We start from the raw sequence: 20,456 nt of genomic DNA on the forward strand, positions 1-20,456 counted from the left end.
TCCTTGCTATCAGGTTAATATTCCTAAAATATAATTTTGTTGGATTTCTCTTCTATTCAAAGGACTTTGTGTTATCTAAAAGTGAGGCAGATGGTATTTTCCAAAGATTAATCTCCTATCTATCTATCTACCTACCTACCTACTTACCTGTCCTCTTCTTACAAGTGACTGCTAACTCCTTTCATATGTTCTTCTTACAATATGACAACACTCCTGTAACCAAGTGGTGAGGTCTCTCCTTGAAAATAGGAAGGGGCTTGTAAGTCCTTCAGTCAGGAGTATGCAAAAATGATGCAATTTTCTTCCAGTGTTAGGTCATGAAAAGGATATGATTTCCTCCTCTCTCTCTTTCAGCACTTTCCCTTGGAACTCAGCCACTGGGCTCTGAAAAAGTCTGAGCCAGCCCATGTTGAGAGGCCCTTGTGAAGAGGAACTGAAACCCCCAGCCAGCTCTCAGCATCAGCTTCCAGACTGTAAGTGAATGAGACTTTAGTTGGTGGATTCCATATTTCAGCTTTTTAAAAAATGTAATTTATTTATTTATTTATTTATTTTTGGCTGTGCTGGGTTTTTGTTGCTGTGTAAGGGCTTTCTCTAGTGGTGGCGAGTAGGGGCTACTCTCTAGTTGCAGGGTGTGGGCTTCTCATTGCAGTGGCTTCTCTTGTTGCTGAGCACGGGCTCTAGCTAGGGCGCAGTCTCAATAGCTGTGGCACACAGGCTTAGTTGCTCCTTGGCATGTGGGATCTTCTGGGTCAGGGATGGAACCCATGTTTCCTGCACTGGAGATGGAATCTTTACTAATGAACCACCAGGGAAGCCCTTATATCTCAGCTTTTGACTCTTCCAGGTGAGCTCTAGGTGTTCTGGAGCAGAAATAAGCTGTCTCCACTGTGCTTTGTCTGAATTCGTGGCCCACAGAAGCTGTGGACATAATAACCGCTTGCTTCACAGCAATACATTTTGGAGTACTTTGTAACACAGCCATTGTAACTGGAGCAAAAGGGTGAAATTCCAGTTTATGGATCTGATATTAAAGATACCTCTCCATTGTGGTCCCAAACGATCCCCGCCCCCCTTTCTCTTTCTCTATTTCTTTATGAACTCACTCTTGAAAATCCAGCTACCTTACTTTTCATCCCTGCAATAAAAGTCATAGTTTCCTTTCTGTACATTTTTGTGTGTTAGATGGTAAGACATTTGAATAGTTCTTCCAGCCACATTTTCTCGGGACTTAGTACAGTGTTAAGAATATAGAGTTGCTTAATAAATATGTGAAAAGTAAATCAGTGAGTAAGTGAATGACATCATTCTCCTAGACAGACATACCTTTCCTACATTTTCCCACATATTCAGGTTCTGTTCTACCTAAAAATTGAAAGTGAAAGTCATTCAGTTGTGTTCAACTCTTTACAACCCCATGGACAGTCCGTGGAATTCTCCAGGCCAGAATACTGGAGTGGGTAGCCTTTCCCTTCTCCAGGGGACCTTCCCAACCCAGGGATCAAACCCTGGGTCTCCCGCGTTGCAGGCAGATTCTTTACCAGCTGAGCCACAAAACTAAGTTCAAATGCTGCTGCTTCTGCTTAGTGGCTTCAGTCATGTCTGACTTTGTGGGACCCTATGGACTGTAACCCACCAGGCTCCTCTGTCCATGGGATTCTCCAGGCAAGAGTACTGGAGTGGGTTGCCATGCCCTCCTCCAGGGATCTTCCTGACTCCGGGATTGAGCCTGGGTCTTCTGCATTGTAGGCAGATTCTTTACCACCGCGTCACCAGGGGAGCCCAAGGTCAAACGCTATTCATTGCCAAAGTTTTCTCAAGTTAGCTCTAGACTAAGGACTCCATTCCTACCTTGAGTGCCAGTATAATACATTATATTATAGCCTTCAATATTTATCAGCTGCGGTGATTTCTCATCACACCATGGGCTTATATAGAATTCCTCCAGTTAGTTCTTAAGGTACTTTAGGGCGGAGTCACCCTAGTCTGTTTTCTTGTCCTCCTTTTCCTTCTCTTTCTTCTCCTTTAATTCTCCTTAAGACCTGTGGTATACACTGTATTTTCAGGATCTCTTCTTTGATTATTATGAGTCAAGGATAGAACAGTAACTTCCAAAACAAACAAACAAAAAAATGACACAACCCAGTTCAAACTGAGGCTGCATTATAGTTGCAGTCTGTTCAAATCCAGAGAGATCCCCCTGAACTTTCTGTACCATTCCAACCACATGATGAGCATCATGAAGTATTCTAGGAGGATTTATTGAGAAGAAATTAACACACTGGGAGAGGGAGTTCATAGGCTTCCCTGGCAGCTCAGTGGTAAAGAATCTGCCTGCCAATGCAAGAGAAATGGGTTCGATCCATGGGTGGGGAAGATCTCCTGCAGAAGGACAGGGCAAGCCACTCCACTATTCTTGCCTGGGAAATCCCATGAACAGAGGAACATGGTGGGCTACAGCCTATGAGGTCACAAAGAGTCAGACATGATTGAGCACCTAACCAACAACAAGAGCTGCTAGGGTTCACAGACCCCCAGCCAAGCAGAATAGAGCAGAGGATGGAAAGGCAGGTGTGGGGCTGAAAAGCAGGTCAGTAATTGGCATCTGGGCCCAGGGACCACACTGGCACAAGCATCCGTCCCTCACTTGAACCCCACAGTCTCCTTAAATGTCCTCTGGCCGTCCTGCTCTTTACTGTCTAGGCTATAGCCAGAAGGGTGCCTTTAAAAGAAAAATCTAGTTGTGTCTCTGCTTTCTTAAACCTTTCCCGTAGATCCCCCTTTACATTAGGATAGGGACCCTTGGTTCTTTGCATACTTGGTCTGGGAGGCCCTCTGTGGTCCGCCCCTTGTTCCTCTTTATAGGTTTCCCTTACACCAGGCTTCTCGATCTTTACAATGCCGCTGTAATGGCCTCATTTCAGTTTTTAAATATGCTCTTCTCCTTTTCTGCCACAGGACCTTTGTACATAGGCTTTCCTTTTATCTTATGTTATCCCCACTCCCAGCCCCCAGATAATCCAGAGATTCTTTCTTCAGAATTCAGTTCAATCAGCATTCCTTCCTAGAAGATTTCTCTGTCCTCCCTGACTGGATCAACTTCAGCATTTTAATATAACTGTCTCTAGCTCTCAGTTACTTACTTCTATGTTTTTGTTCTTTCTCTCTTTCTCCCTACCCCCTATATCCATTTAATTTCTATCTCCCCCTCTAGACTATAAACTCTAAGAACACAGGAATCATGTCTTTTTCTATGTTCAACAATGCCCACTTAACACTTAGCACAATTCCTGGTATGTAAAAGATGCCTAATAAGTGAATAAATATATAAACATAAGGGTATATGATTTACTAATTCATTTTTACTGAGTTGAAGTTAAAAGCTTCTTGGTAACCAGTGCCAGTTGTCTGTTGTTTTTTTTTTTTAATTGTGTTCTTGAAATACTGAATTCACTACTGAGCTTATCATGGGCATTTTTAAATATTAGAAAAATGACAATCATTTTTCCTGACTGTTCTGTTTGAGAGGACTCTAAGGGCTCTCTCTGTATAAAAATATAACATCCCTCTCAAGTTATTTGCCTTGTCCTTGTACTCCCTGAGATCCCCAGCTCTCCCCAGTAGCTCCACTAATCATGAAATCTCCCATGAGAGAAGCCCTCTAAAAATGCTGTCTTTGTTTACTGGGTGATTTTGAAGCCTAGTCTCTTCTGGGAATAAAAACCCAAACTGAAATGGTTGGAGTTTGCCCACTGGGAATTTAAACCACTTGACTCTATGGCTATGGTGACAGGAACACAGGGAAAAACAGATGAGATTCTGAGCTGCAAGAATTCCCTGGGACTCACTGGAAAGCTCCCTAAGGACAGAGGGAAAAAAAACCCAACCATAATAATTTTCTCCCAAGGGCCATACTGGGGACAGTGTCCTGCTCACTCAGTTCTTTGGTTATAGTTTTTCCACCTCTAGCAGTTGCCCCTGAATCTGGCAAAGAATTGTGGAACCATCCGTCCCCAAGTCAGTTTATGGGGGGTTGTATTTGGTAGCACCAGTGCTACATGGATTTTTAATTTTCCATAAAAGACTGTCTCGTAGGCTTGAGGTTTTTAGAGGATGATGAGATGGGCAAGATGGGCAATAAAAGAAAGATACGATGCTGCTCAGGATTGTTGTCATTGTTTATTCCCTGTCCTTTAACCCACAGGTGAAGTGTCCTAGTCAAGGACTTCAGCTGCCTAAGGTGCTCTCTGTCTTTGCCGGATGGGGATATAGAAACCTGAAGGGATATGTTTTTTTGGTGTTTACAGTGTATGGAAGTTTCCTTAAATATATAATCAGAGGTAATTAGACTCTGTGGTGTAAGAAGGGGTGTAAACACTATTGACATGCTGGTCTCGGAATAGGCACATCTGACTTGATTGGCCTTTGACAGTTCCTGATTTTCAATATTTTTGATATTTTGGGAAGCAGATGTGATGAGGGTAAAAAAGTTTAAGCTTGAGAATAACATCTCTTGGTTCCAAAATAATGCTACTTGTTTGCAGTCTTTCAAGTTTTTAACCTACAGAGAGACATGGGCTCATGGAAAGATGTTGTCTGTCTGGGGCCTAGTGAATCAGGTAATCAAGGTGGCAAGGTTCTATCTGCCCCCAGACTAATAAGCTTGCTATAAAGCTACTGATAGTCTCTGCCACAGGGGTTGACATCTTTACTCTGGGGTAAATATTTTTTTATTCACCCCTTTCAGTCTTGAGACAGATTTGATGTCATAGTATTTTGTTGTGCTTGTCAGCAAACTGTTAAGTCATTCTCTTAGTATTGTGTGACAGTATAAAACATGATAACCATATAAGATCAGTATGATTTTTAATAATTCCAAATGGAAACAAATGGTGTTTCCTCTCTTTGATGCATTTGATGTGTTTCAGATATGCTTCCCATTGTTTGCATACCATGCCACTCTGGAGATAGGATCTGGGTATTAAACTGCATTTATTTCAAGGCTTGGTACCTTGCCACGGACCCCAATATAAATGCTTCCAGACCTCACTGCTTTTGCTGATACATAACAGATATCAGCATAGGCAGAGCTTTAGCGACTAAATACAACAAATATCTATTACTTCAGAAGATATAGTTTCTGTGGGTTAGGAATTTGAGAGTGGCTTAGCTCAGTGACCTGGGTATCTTATGAGGTCATAACCAAGTATCACTTGGGGTTGCAGTCATCTGAGAGCTTGACTGAGGCTGGAGAATCAGCTCCCATTATTACTCATGTACATGGCCATTGGCCGGAGGCCTCAGTTTCTTAGCACATGGGCCTCTTTGTATGACTGCCTGAGTGTCCTTATGATGGGCCAACTGGGTTTCCCTAGACTGGGAGAAGGGGAGTGAGCAAAGAGGGAGCCACTTCACCTTTATGTCCTCGTCCTAGGAGTCATGCTATGTCACCTCTACCATATTCTGTTCCTGTGTCACTAAGTTCAGTTATAGACATAGAATAAGTGAACAGGAATTATGTTCATTGTGTGAAGATAAGTGTATCAAGGAATTGGTTGGTATACCTCAAAGCTACCCTGTTGCTGACTAGAACCTCCTCTACATTGAGATGTGTATTTCTTGTGTGTGCTGAGGTCTCATTACTTTACACTGGTCCTGAGGATGGCACTGTGATACCTCCATCTAGAGCAGCAGCTAGTTTATAACCCTAACCCTCTCCTGAGGAGAAGCCAGGCTCACCTTGCAGGGAACCTATTTGGGCTAAATCTCAGTCTTTTATTTTAAGAGGCTTTGTGAGCAGTCAAGTTTGTAGGATTGGAAAATGTCAACTAACTTTCTGATGAACTTTCTTTGTTTTGGGAAAAAATCTTCAAAATTAAATTTAGTCATCCAGAAGTTTAGCAGATCCCCTCTCCTGCACTGTGCTGGGAGGAGGTGGAAACTCCTTTCCAAGGACTTTATGATCCCTTCCTCCCAGGTGGTTTTTATCAGGACTCTATGCTTCCATTAAAATTTGTGCCTTAATAGGAATGAGTTAGATGCTGTTGGAGGGGAGGAGGTGGCTCAGAGATCTAGATTCCTGATGGACTTAGCACACCGGGGCCCAAGTTGTCCTTAGAAAGGGCTGACTCTGGACATAAGCCTGTGGCCAGTGTTTGGACCCCTCCTGACTCTGACGTTTTTGTAAGATCAGTCAAATCCATTCCTCCTTAGGACCTTTGCACTTGCTCTTCCAGACATGAGCCTCCAATGTTCATGGTCCACTTAGTTGCTTGGCTGATTTCTTTCTGTCATCTAGGATCTTAGCTCAAACCCTACCTCTTCAGTGGGTTTTTTTTTGTCAGACCACTCACCCTAATCTTTGCACCAGCAGATGCTCTTTAAAAGTCCATTCTACTTAATTTCCTTCAATGATCTGTTAATCTTTGATAGTATCTTGTTCATTTTCTGCTTATTTGGTGTACCTTAACAATAAAATATTTTAACTAGGAGAGTAAGGAATCTTGTTTTAATTTTTCTTTGCTGCCACCTTACCTGTTTCCTGAGAAACCTGTATGCAGGTCAAGAAGATTCAGTTAGAATTGGACATGGAACAATGACTGGTTCAAAACTGGAAAGGTGTACATTAAGGCTGTATATTTTCATCCTGTTTATTTAACTTATATGCAGAGTACATCATGCGAAATGCCAGGCTGGATGAAGCACAAGCTGGAATCAAGATTGCAGGGAGAATATCAACAACCTCAGATACGCAGGTGATACCACTCTAATGGCAGAAAGCAGAGAGGAACTAAAAAGCCTTTTGGTGAGTGTGAAAGAGGGGAGTGAAAAAGCTGGCTTAAAATTCAGCATTCAAAAAATCAAGATCATGGTATCCAGTAGCATCACTTCATGGCAAATAGAAAGGGAAAAAGTGGAAGTAGTGACAGATTTTATTTTTCTGGGCTCCAAAATCACTGTGAATGGTGACTGTGGCCATGATAAAAGACATCTGCTCCTTGGAAGGAGAGCTGTGACAAACCTAGAAAGCAGATTAAACAGCATCGAAACATGTATATTATCTAGGGTGAAACAGATCACCAGCCCAGGTTGGATGCATGAGACAAGTGCTCGGGTCTGGTGCACTGGGAAGACCCAGAGGGATCGGGTGGAGAGGGAGGTGGGAGGGGGGACCAGGATGGGGAATACATGTAAATCCATGGCTAATTCATTTCAATGTATGACAAAAACCACTGCAATGTTGTAAATTAATTAGCCTCCAACTAATAAAAATAAATGGAAAAAAAATAGAAAAAATAAAAATAAATAAAAATAAATAAATAAATAAATAAAAAGCAGAGACATCACTTTGCTGACCAAGGTCCATCTAGTCAAAGCTATGGCTTTTCCAGTAGTCATGTACCATTGTGAGAGTTGAACCGTAAAGAAGACTGAGAACTGAAGAACTGATACTTTCTAATTATGATGCTGGAGAAGACTCTTGAGAGTCCCTTGGACTATAAGATCAAACCAATCAATCCTAAAGGAAATCAGCCCCGAATATTCACTGGAAAGACCAATACTGAAGCTGAAGCGCCCATACTTTGGCCACCTGATGGGAAGAGCTGACTAATTGGGAAATATTGAGTGCAGGAGAAGAAGTGGGCAGCAGAGGATGAGATGTTAGATAGCATCACTGACTCAATGAACGTGAGTTCGAGCAAACTCTGGGAGATTGCGAAGGACAGGGAAGCCTGGTGTGCTGACTTACATGGGGTCACAAAGAGTCGGATATACTTTGGCGACTAAACAGCAACAAAAAGGAGAATAAGGGACCTTGTTTTCATTTTTCTCTGCTGCATCCTCAGTATTTATAGCAGTGCCTGACGCATGTTGAAGCTGAAGCTCCAATACTTTGGCCACCTTTTGAGAAGAACTGACTCATTAGAAAAGACCCTGATGCTGGGAAAGATTGAAGGTGGGAGGAGAATGGGATGACAGAGGATGAGATGGTTGGATGGTATCACCGACTCAATGGACATGAGTTTGAGCAAGCTCGGAGAATTGGTGATGGACAGGGAAGCCTGGCAGGGGTTGCAAAGAGTCAGATGCAACTGAGCGACTGAACTGACCTGATGTATAGGAAGTGCTTGGCAAATATTTATTGGATAAGTGAAATGAGTGAGTATGTGATGGAATGAACACAAATTCTACTGTGAAATGAAAAAAACAAGACTGACATTATGAACTGAGCAACCTGTGTGTTCTTGGGCTTCTCTGTGAAAGAGAAGCACTGTTAACCCAGGCAGGTAAGCCTTGGAGTCATTAGAACTTGAATATCAAAGAAATGTGATTTTCTTGGTGTCTGAATTATTAAAGCAGGACTTAACTTTTACACATGTTTTCTGGGAACCCCAGTCCTACCACTTTGCCAGCTCATTGACACATACCTTCTTGTGCCTCACTGACATTAAAGGTGAGAACATGATGACTCCATATCCAACATGAGGCTTCATTTTACCTCTGTCTTCTCTCCCTTGATCTTCCCATTTTTTCCTTCTTGGCCATCTTTCTCTTAGCTCAGTTGCCAAGTTCAGCTCATGAAATCTACTTCTCTTTTAACTACCTTACATAAATATACCTTCCATTTTGGAGTTTTTCTTACACATAATTAGAAGTTGAAAGGTGATGAAGAAAAGACAATACAAGCCCCAGTGAATTTCTGAGAGCCAGAAGTCTCTCAGATATGCAGTTACTGGCATTTTCCCCCTTTTGTGTTCCAGTGGTATTTTCATTGTTCTTCTACCACACACTCCCAATTGTCTCTAGGGAGAAGCCTTTGCTGGTGGCTTTTTAAAAGGGTTTCACAAATAAAGTGAATATAAAAGACAGACTTAAAAGAAGGAAAACTATTACTATTATTTGAAGGTGAGACCACTTAGGGAAACTTGGTATGGTCCTTTCCAAGAGCATCCAGTTGTGGAAACATACTGCATATGGAGGCCCCTGCACTCTGCTTCCCTAAGCTGTTTGGCAGATAATGCCCCTTTTTTGAGAGGTGATTGCATCTTGTCAGGGTACGGCTTGACCCTTACCAAAGAGTTTACAAAATGCAAAGTTATTTATCTGCACTGGATTCAGAAAAATCCTGCAACTGAGCAGTGAATAGATTAGTGTTATTATTAAATAGGCGCAATAGCAATGAAATTTCAAGATGAGGCCAGCAGCACAATAGCCTGGATAGGATTGTCCCTCCAGATGCATTTTCCACCCCTGTCCTTACTCTCTTCTGGGCCTGGGCCTCCAGAAGGTTGGCCCGTGTGGGGTGTAGCTGTGGGCTCCTCCGTGCTCTGGTTTCTAATTGGATTTGGCCAATGGGAGGCATCAGCAGAGAATCAGAGAGCAAGAGAAGAATAATGTCAGGATATTGACTCCTCTGGCTTGTGTCCAGTATGTGATCTACAGGTGGCCATCTAGATGTATCCATCTCTCAGTTTTTAGTAACTTCTCCTTCCTGTTTGTCCCATCACTGTACGGGCATCTTCATAAGAGCTGTCATAACAGCTCCTCACAATCCCGGGGCCTGAGGTGCTGTACTGATTCTTGCTGATTTCTCTAAATTTTGTCCATACCTTGGGAATCAGTCCCTGTATTAAATCCTTCTCAGACTGATGATACCATTTGTTTTCTCCCAGGACTTGTATGCCTTTGAAAGTCAATTTCAGTCTTCCCCTTTAAGCCTGAAGGTAGAACAGTCTCTCAGAACTTGGGGACATACCTCTTAGTAGCTTGTTCTTCAGTATTCAGAGTAAAAAAATGAGCACACATTCTTGTAATTTACATTTATATATATATATATATACACACACACACACATACATATATATATACATACACACACATATGTATATGAATTAAGAAATACTTTGGTGTTTTCTAAGTCATGCTTGATGCCTTTGATCGATTAGCAAAAGGAGGAAGTCCATCCTCGGAACCATGGGCTAGCTAAATCCCTCTGGGAACCTCAGCAACTAAGGCCATCCCTCAGAATTTAATAGTGGCAGGTTTTCCTTTTGACCTGCAGGGCCTTTCTGGAGCTAACGCCTGCCCTGCCCTTTCCATAATTCCGTGTGGTCTGATGGATCCTCTTCTTTGAAAAGTTGGAAATTAGGAAGAAGTATTCTACTTGTCATCATACAAGTGACAGAACCACCAGAATAGTGAACTTTGCTAAGCAATCGCTTCTTTAAAAAATAAACCTTTTATCTGAGGATGATTTTAGATTTACAGAAAACTTGCAAACAGACTACAGAGAGTTCCTACATACCCTTTACCAGGTTCCTCTAATGTTAATATCCTGTATAATGATGCTATTTTGTCAGAACTAAGAAATTAGCATTGACATAGTCCTATTAACTAAACTCTGGATTTCATTTACATCTCACCAGTTTCCCATTAATATACGTTTTTGGGTGTAAGATTCAATGTAGGAAATCATGTTGCTCTTAATCTGTGATAATTTCTCAGATTTTCCTTATCCTTAATGATCTTGATAGTTTGCTCTTAAAATTAGCTGAAAACATATAAATGTAATTAGGATATCAAGTATGATCTTATATCCCTATCCAGGAGAGGTAAGAATTATCTTTAAACTATTGTCATCTTGTGAGTCCCCATTAGAGGACAGGTCAGGGCCTCCACCGATGTTCACCTTTACCTTGCACATCTCTATTAATGATAATGTTGAGTGTGTTTTGATTCATAGTGAAAATGGAATGATTTTGAGGACATGCATCTTGCCTTGTGATCAGTGTCTGCTTTCCAGTGGTTTTTATTAGCTCTCTGTCTGGAGAAATGAAAATATCACTTTTAGAAAACAGAGTCCATTCATTTTTCCCAGTGGCTTCCCCTTTGAAGCCAATCTATAAACTCCCTTAGGCAGCAGTCACTTGTAATAATTTTGAATAACATCCTGAACCTAAGCTCCCATAAAAGCCTGGCCTGTTGGTTGTTCATTCTTGTGCTTTCGTTGTTGTATGTTATCACTTTAAGGGTAATATTCTTTCTTGCAAAGCTTTTAAGTATTACTTTGTGAAAGGTGTTGGAAAGGTGAAAATGATAATTAAACCTTATCTCGAGTGTAATTTTATGATTACATAGCACTATTCCCTGGAACTATGCTTTCAAAATTGTTGTGGGCCCACAAATGCCTCTTGTGTATCACTGTAGAGAAAGTGCTAAAACAGAGCTTTGTTGTCTAATTATTTTTATATCGGCATCTGAATGGATTCTCAATCTAGGCAGCAACTCGCTTGGGTTAATCCTTCTCAGCCATGTGACTAAATGAAAGAGGCATGACTCCAACAGTGTTGTACTGAATGATGATGAAGCTGGAACACTAGACCTCAGACACTGGGACTAAAGGAATAAACATCCTGATGATTCTAACCTTCTGTGAACTGATGCATCTTAATCTTCAGGGACTTCAGAACAGTTAGCAGTCTCAATTTTGAATATTTCGGCTATACAGTGGGAGGATACCTTCAGTTACACTCATTTATTCAGGCACTTATAGGGCATTGATAATGTGCTCTATGTTGTATCGGGAGGTCAGGGATATCATCCTAGGATATCAAGATGACTGAGAACTGATTCCCATAATCTAAGAGGGAGGCAGGCAACAGATAGTTGCTGCTCAGTGTGGGAGGTGCTGTGAGGGTGAAGGAGGAAACAGACAGAACAGGCTCCAACTTGAAAGCAGGACTCCATCTTGGGCTGGATTGTGGACTTTGAGCTATATGCCCAGTATCTATGGAAACGACATACCAACTGGAAAACCAGACCCCCAGGATGGAAGAGCTCCAGGGCTTGTACCTAGACTCTCCGCCTAAAAGAATACCATAATTATCTGTGTAACCGAATAGAATCATAAATTCTATTATGCTTATTGGGGTATGACCACAGGCCTATTGATAACTGTCCACTGTTAACTGCCTAGGCTTAAGGCATACAAATCATGGGTTAACTTTGACTGTATCTTTCTTTCCTTTGTTCAGACTAGTTTCAGAGAGTTTGGGGAGGTGGGTTTGAGCATGTACCCTAAGGGTACATAAGGTTTTCACAAAAACTGGTTGGGGTCCTTGGCTAAGAGGAGACTCTGCCTTGGGCCCACCAGTGTAATAAACTGCACTCCACCATCTGCATTGTTCTTCTGAGTGAGTTTGTTTCCCAGAACACGTGGCTACAACACGGGAAGGAAGCCAAAGGGGCCCTAAGCACAGGGGAATGGGGAGTGACTGGGAGGATGGGGGACACCATTGGTCTTGGCCCTGAGGACAGTCCTCTTCATAGCTTGAGACTTCTAAGGTGAATACCACTTTAAATAAAACTCCAGGGGAAATTCAGTTATGTGTAGTGACATTCGAGAGTAGAAGGGGATAAGATAGAAAGTGAGAAAATCTGTGAGGAGGCAGTTGCAATAGCCAAACACACAAATGCAATTTTCTACCTCCTTTCTTATTCTATTGTGAAAGGAAATCATAGTCTATAGAAAAAAATGTGAGAAATTCTAGGTCTGTCACTTGCTGATATGTGATCTTGAATAAGTAGCAGAGCTCTCCAAGTCTCCATTTTCTTTTCCACAGAGTGAGATAAAATGTGGAATCAACTGGCTGACTGCTCTCAGGTCCTTTCTCTGCCTTGCCTTGGTCTGCTCTGTAACACAGGAAGCTACAGTTCTTTTCCTGACTTCCCTGCCCTTTGACTTCCAGATTGATTTGTCCAATGAGAGGCAGTGACAGAATTTTAGAGAGCCTGAGTGGAGGGAGTCCAGGGCATTTCTCCTCTTGGCTTCCTGTGGCATACTTGGCTCATCCTTTCCCTCATGACTGGGGAGCCACTGGATGGCCCCAAGTTCTGGGCTGTTTCACCACTTCCTCCTATTGTCCCTCCAGACATGGGGTGACAGTGGCTTCCTACCCGTTAGTTACGCACGGGTTCCTTCAATGACCCTGATTGTATTCCTGACTTTTCCCTCACCAAAATGTAATCAGTTCCTTTGTATTAGCTCTCCTCTGTTTGTAGGAGAAAGAGCAAATTTCCATTTTCCTGACTAGATCATGACTAACATGTAATATGAAAGTGTTTTTTAACCTGTGATGCAAATGTGGACCATTTGCATTATTAGGTTACGTTATTGTTAAGTTATATTATTACTGTTTAGGACTTTTATATCTAAAGAGAATCTTGAAATGCAAAATCCTCTGGTGATTTGTTGCTTGGTCTAGTTTGTGCCAGTCAATGGACCTGTAGGCATAGTAGGTAATCTCTTCAGTTTTGGGCCCCATGCCTGTGTATCCACACCAGAAACCAGCAACTGGTTGTGTATTGGAGGCTTCTCTGGGTCTACACCCTGTGTTGAGCAGAGATACAGATACATAAAACCTATCTTTGCCCTTGAAGAATTTATAATCTAGAAAGAATTAGCAGGAAATATCTAATATAGTAGTAATATCCTTTGGGATCTGTACTTAAAAGCTAAGTACAACTCAAAGCAATTATACTAAAAAGCTTCTCTTGCTGAATCAACCAATTATCAAGAAATAATCTAGTGTGTACTAGATTGTTTTAGGCATTGTTTTAGACAATGCAGAGTATACAGAGGAAAGCTAAGACATGATTTTATTCTCATGAAGCTTGTTTGCAATCTTTTAAATGAGATACAAATAGAATTACATGAAATTAATAACAGAAGAAGTATACTACAATTGTTAAATAATTGCAAAGATATTAAGTTTTGGACTTCAGGATCCTTAATCAATAAGCAAGTACAAAATTCCCCTACTCCTGACTTAACACATTACCTTTGAATATTTTGCATGTGTGTGTATGTATGTGTGTGTATAGTGCTTTTGGGTCAGAAAACCATGCATTTCATTTCCAGGCACTGTGTCAACATTTTGAAGGTATATAACATCATTTAGTGTTAGTGTACATACATATACATAATAGTGTAGATGCTTGAGAAGCTGTCATATGGGGTAAATATACTGGATAGATCAAAGGGTTTTCCAAGTATGTTAGTTAAGAGTCCAGCAGAACTGGATTGAAAATCTGATTCCACTACTTTCTAGCCATGTGACTGTAGGAAAATTGTTTCCATAAGTCCAATTTTCCTCATCTGTAAAGTGGAGTATTATATGGTACATATAATTATGTGGTACATAGGTTATTATAAAGATTCAATGAGGTGGTTAATGTAAAAATTTTTAGCCTAATGCTCGGAACCTAGTAGACACTCAAAAGAAGTTGGTCATCATTATCTCTACATTTCTCCCAAGCTAGAATCTGAGAGCAAAATAATAAGAATAAAAGTGTATAGCAGACTTCCACTTCTGGCCATGATGGAACCAGAATAAACTACCCCTTTGCTAAGGACAATGAAAGACTTGACAAAGCATGTGAAACAATTGCTCTTACATTTTGGACAGTGGGCAGGGGAGGATTTCTGAAAGAAGTGATTTCTTAAAGAAGTAAATAAGCGAGGTGAGCCCTGTGATGGCCCCAGCTTTCTTCCTGGAAAGACATTCTGAATCATGGAACAGGGTGTAAGAACAGTAAGTAAAACATGTTGATTCTATGGAGTTGTGACAGAGATCTTAGTTCAGGGAAGCTGCAGTGTCTGTAACGTGTGTTAGTTGCTCAGTTGTGTCCGACTCTTTGCAAGTCCATGGACTGTAGCCCATCAGGCTTCTCTGTCCATGGAATTCTCTAGGCAAGAATACTGGAGTGGGTTGCCATGCCCTTCTCCAGGGTATCTTCTGTACCCAGGGATTGAACCCAAGTCTCTTGCATTGCAGGCAGATTCTTTATAGTTTGAGCTACCTGGGCATGTTAACTGTAACACAAAGGTTAGCATTATGGAGAGGAATGTGCTGCCCAGAAAAATATCTCCAGGAATATGTGTAAAGGTTTCTTTGACTCTTTGCTGAAAATTGTGATAGATATGCATAGGGTGAAATGCTGCCAAGAGATGCAAACAAACTGAGAGCTGAATGTTTCCCAGGGATAACTCAGGACTAGGATGTGTTCAGGCTCAGAGAGAGAGTGAAAAGTCTTTGTTGACCATGCAGGGCATTCAGTAGGAACTACAGATGGTCACGCCATTGTAGTAGAATTAAAATATACTCTAAAATAAAGGGCTGTCTTGACATATAGTAAGTCCCCTACATATAAACAAGTTCTATTCTGAGTGCATTCCTAAGTCCAATTTTTTGTAATCCCGACATAGTCTAGGTACCCAACTAACACATTTGGCTATATAGTACTGAACTGTAATACTTTTCACACAAATAGTACATAAAAAAGCAAATAAAAATGTTTTTAATCTTACAGTACAGAAACTTGAAAAGCACAATAGTACAGTATAGCAGCTGAAATACAGGAGCTGGTATTGAGTGACTGGAGGGAGGGAGAGATGGGAGATGGTAGAGCTGAAGCGTTGTCAGCAACAGGAGATGAAAAGCAAACTGCAATTTCATTTACACCTGACGTTGATGATATTGGTTCCGGTTCCTTGCTGGTTTCAATTCTATTTACCTTCATTAAAGAAGAAAAAAAATCCAGTGATGTCTGGGTAGTAGCTCCATTTTTCTCATCACAGATGACATGGTAGCTCTGGATTTCATTCTAAACAGCTAACCTTCATGTACTGTTCTACATTCAGGTCCTGAGCCTCAAGTATTAACAGTGCCTCCTCAAATAAAATCCCCTTGCCATTTCCCGTGTTGTGACTCTTTTTGTTTTTTCAGTCACTACTTCTTCCTCTTGTCTTACTTTGTCCTTTCTCTGGGGATATTTGCGTCTTTGAAGGTTCACAACTTGATTGTTCATGTGTAAGGGGCTTACTGTACTCTAAAAAGTTTTAAGAAACACCCCAGTGGAAGAAGGAGAGGGTGGAATGAGAGAATAGCATTGAAACAGATATATTAGCATATGTAAAACAGATAACCAGTGCAAGTTTGATGTATGAAGCAAGGCATCCAAAGCCACTGCTGTATGACAACCTGGAGGGATAGGGTGGGGAGGGAAGTGGGAAGGGATTTCAGGATGGAGGCAACACATGTATAACTATGACCAATTCATACTGATGCATGGCAAAAACGATCACAATATTATAAAGTAATTATCCTCCAATTAAATAAATTTTTAAAAAATGCTGTCTTATTAAGATGAAAAATAAAAAGTCTTAAAAAATTACAACAAACTTAACAATAATTTAGGTGCCTTCCAAAGTAAATCCCAAAGGTATTTAAAGCAAGACAGTCAGATACTAAAAAATATAAAATATACAATATTTAGCATTCAATAAAAAATTGTTCAACATGTGAAGAAGGGAAATTGTGACTTATATTGTAACTAGAGTAAAACTCAGTCAATGAAGCAGAAGTTATTGAATCAGCAGACAGGAATACTAAATTATTATTATTACTGTGTTCAAGTATTTGAAAAAAACATGAACATGAGGAGAGAAATGGAACATATTTAAAAGAAGCAGATGGAACTTTTAGAGATAAGAATAGAAGTAATTTTCCTGAGTGATATTAAATAGCAGATTGTATATACATAACAAAAGATTAGTAACGCTGAAGACATAGTAATAGAAATGATCCAAAAAGAAACACAGAAGTAGAATGAAAATGTATGAATAGAACTTCAGTGACTTACAGTATAATATCAACTGTTCCTATCATATGTATAATTGGACTCCCAGGAAGGGCAGGTGGTGGAGGAGGATGCAGAAGAAATTATTTGGACAAACAATGGCAATAAATTTTCAAACTTGAGGAAAACTATAAATCCACAGTTCCAAGATGTTTATTAAATCTCAAATATAATTAGCATGAAGAAAACCACGCCAAGAAACATTTTAATTAAACTGAAGAAAATAAGTAATAAAGAGTAAATCTTATAAGCAGCCTGAGAAACAGATCACACAGAGGAAAAAAAATCATATACATATTCATAAGACAATGTAGCAACATATTTAAAGTTTTAAAAGAAAAAAGATGCAAAACCTGTCAACCTAGAATTCTTTACCCAGCAAAAATATGCTTCAAAGCTGAAGGTAAAATAAAGTTGTTTCCAGACTAAGAAAAGTCAAGGAAATATGTTGCCTTCAGACTTGCATGATAAGAAATGTAAGAGGAATTCATTCAGGTGGAAGGAAAATGATGCTAGATGGAAATATATCTATTAATCCACAAAGAAATTAAAATGCACTGAAAATGATGCATATATGGGGAATATAAAACACGTCTTTCTCATATTTAAATTCCTTCAAAATGTTTGAATTTTTAAAAGCAGTGATAAGCATGTGGAGTTGTGAGACTTGTAACATACATAGAAGTAAAATGTGGGACAAAACTGTATGGTAAATGTAAGATTTATCCCAACAAATGTACAAATAGTTTAACATTAGAAAATCTGTCATAGTCCTCAGGATACTACTAGTAAAAAGAGACTTCCTAAACAGAAAATTAATAAGGAAACACAAGTCTTAAATGATGCATTAGATGAGATGGATCTCATTGATATTTTCAGGGCATTCCATCCAAATGCGGGAGAATACACCTTCTTCCCAAGTGCACATGGAACATTCTCCAGGATAGACCCACATCTTGGATCACAAATCAAACCTCAGTAAATTTAAGAAAATTGAAATTGTATCAAGCAGCTTCTCTGACCACAACACTATGAGACTAGATATCAATTACAAGAAGAAAACTGTAAGAAACACAAACATATGGAGATTAAACAACATGTTTTGAAATAACCAATATGTTACTGAAGAAATAAAAAGGGAAATCAAAAAATTTCTAGAAACAAATGACAATGAAAACATGACAACTCAAAACCTATGGGATGCAGCAAAAGCATTTCTTAAGAGGGAAGTTCATAGCAATACAATCCTACCTCAAGAAACAAGAAAAACATTGAATAGGCAAACTAACTCTACACCTAAAGCAACTGGAAAAAGAAGAAAAAGCCCCAAAATTAGTAGGAGGAAAGAAATCATAAAGATCTGAGCAGAAATAAATGAAAAATGAAAGAAACAATAGTAAAGATTAATAAAGCTAAAAGCTGGTTCTTTGAGGAGATAAACAAAATTGACAAACCCTTAGCCAGACTCATCAAGGAAAAAAGGGAAGAATCAAATCAACAAAATTAGAAATGAAAAAAGAGAGGTTACAACAGACAATGCAGAAATACAAAAGATTATGAGACTATTATGAACAACTATATGGCAATAGATAACCTGGAAGAAATGGATGGATTCTTAGAAAAGCTCAATCTTCCAAGGCTGAACCAGGAAGAAATACAAATTATGAAATCCAATTACAAGCACTTAAATTAAAGCTGTGATCAAAAATCTCCCCCAAAACAAAGTCCAGGACCAAATGGCTTCACAGGAGAATTCTATCAAAAATTTAGAGAGGAGCTAATACCTATCCTAAAACTCTTTCAAAAAATTGCAAAGGAAGGAACATTTCCAATTTTATTCTACAAGGCCACCATCACCCAGATACCAAAACCAGACAAAGACAACACAAAAAAGAAAGCTACAGGCCAATATCACTGATGAACATAGATGCAAAAGTCCTCAGCAAAGTTTTAGCAAGCAGAATTCAGCAACACATCAAAAAGCTCATACACCATGATCAAGTTGGGTTTATTCCAGGGAAGCAAGGATTCTTCAATATATGCAAATCAATAATTGTGATATACCATATTAGCAAATTGAAAGATAAAAACTATATGATCATCTCAATAGATGCAGAAAAAGCCTTTGACAAAATTCAGCACCTATTTATGATTAAAACTCTTCAAAAAATTGGCATAGAAGGAACCTACCTCAACATAGTAAAGGCGATATATATATATGATAAATGATAAGCTTACAGCGAACATTCTCAATGGTGAAAAACTGAAAGCATCCCCCCTAAGGTCAGGAACAAGACAAGGATGTCCACTTTCGCCACTATTATTCAACATAGTTCTGGAAGTCCTAGCTATAGCAATCAGAGAAGAAAAAGAAATAAAGGAAACTAGATCAGAAAAGAAGTAAAGCTCTCACTGTTTGCAGGTGCCATCATACTGTACATAGAAAACCCTAAAGATAGTATCAGAAAATTGCTAGAGCTAATCAGTGAGTTTAGCAAAGTTGCAGGATACAAAATCAATATACAGAAATCACTTGCATTTCTATATACTAACAATGAAGAATCAAGAAGAGCAATTAAGGAATCAATCCCATTCACCATTGCAACAAAAAGAATTAAATATCTAGTAATAAACTTACCTAAGGAGATTAAAGAACTGTACCCAGAAAATTATAAGACACTAATGAAAGGAACCAAAGATGATATGAACAGATGGAGCGATATTCCATGTTCCTGGATAGGAAGAATCAATATTGTAAAAATGACTATACTATCAAATGCAATCTACAGATTTAATGCAATCCCTATCAGATTACCAATGGCATTTCTCACAGAACTAGAACAAAAAATTTCACAATTCATATGGAAACACAAATGACCCTGAATGGCCAAAGCAGTCTTGAGGAAGAAGAATGGAGCTGGAGGAATCAACCTTCCTGACTTCAGGTTACACTGCAAAGCTACACTCGTCAAGGCAGTATGGTACTGGCACATAAGCAGATATATAGACCAATAGAACAAGATAGAAAGACCAGAAAAAAACCCACGCACCTATAGGTACCTTATTCTTGACAAAGGAGGCCAGAATATACAGTGAGGCAAAACAACCTCTTCAATAAATGGTGCTGGGAAAACTGGACAGCTACATGCGAAAGAGTGATATTAGAACACTTCCTAACACCATACACAAAGATTAACTCAAAATGGATTAAAGACCTAAATATAAGACCAAAAACTATAAAACTCTTGGAGGAAAACATAGGCAGAACACTCGATGACATAAATCAAAGCAAGATCCTCTATGACCCACCTCCTGGAGTTATGGAAATAAAAGCAAAAGTAGACAAGTGGGACCTGGTTAAAGTTAAAAGCTTTCGTACAGCAAAGGAAACTATGAGCAAGGTGAAAAGACAAGCCTCGTAATGGGAGAAAATAACAGCAAATGAAAGAACTGACAAAGGATTAATTTCCAAAATGTACAAGCAGCTCATATGACTCAATACCAGAAAAACAACCCAATCAAAAAGTGGGAAAAAAGACCTAAACAGACATTTCTCCAAAGAAGACATACAGATGGCTAATGAACACATGAAAAGATGCCCAACATCTCTCATTATTAGAGAACTGCAGATCAAAACTACAAGGAGATATCACCTCACACTGGTCAGAATGGCCCTCATCAAAAAGTCTACAAACAATAAATGCTGCAGAGGGTGTGGAGAAAAGGGAACACTCTTGCATTGTTGGTGGGAATGT

The 20,456-nt window shown here is 39.6% G+C and overlaps 1 long non-coding RNA gene across 4 annotated transcripts in view; it reads left to right on the forward strand.

Moving 5' to 3' along the window:
* LOC110134005 (uncharacterized) overlaps nucleotides 1-20,456 on the forward strand; it is a 312,186-nt gene that overhangs the window by 184,517 nt on the left and 107,213 nt on the right. For 2 of the 4 annotated variants that reach the window (XR_011492748.1, XR_011492747.1), the window contains exons 2-3: nucleotides 355-473; nucleotides 6,670-6,805. This is a non-coding gene — a long non-coding RNA (uncharacterized lncRNA). Of the gene's footprint in view, nucleotides 1-354; nucleotides 474-2,398; nucleotides 2,591-6,669; nucleotides 6,806-20,456 lie in introns of those variants that run through there. The other 2 variants (XR_011492746.1, XR_002312935.2) reach the window with 2 other exon arrangements.

Source organism: Odocoileus virginianus, chromosome 2, assembly GCF_023699985.2.
Source record: "Odocoileus virginianus isolate 20LAN1187 ecotype Illinois chromosome 2, Ovbor_1.2, whole genome shotgun sequence".
Classification (NCBI taxonomy): domain Eukaryota; kingdom Metazoa; phylum Chordata; class Mammalia; order Artiodactyla; family Cervidae; genus Odocoileus; species Odocoileus virginianus.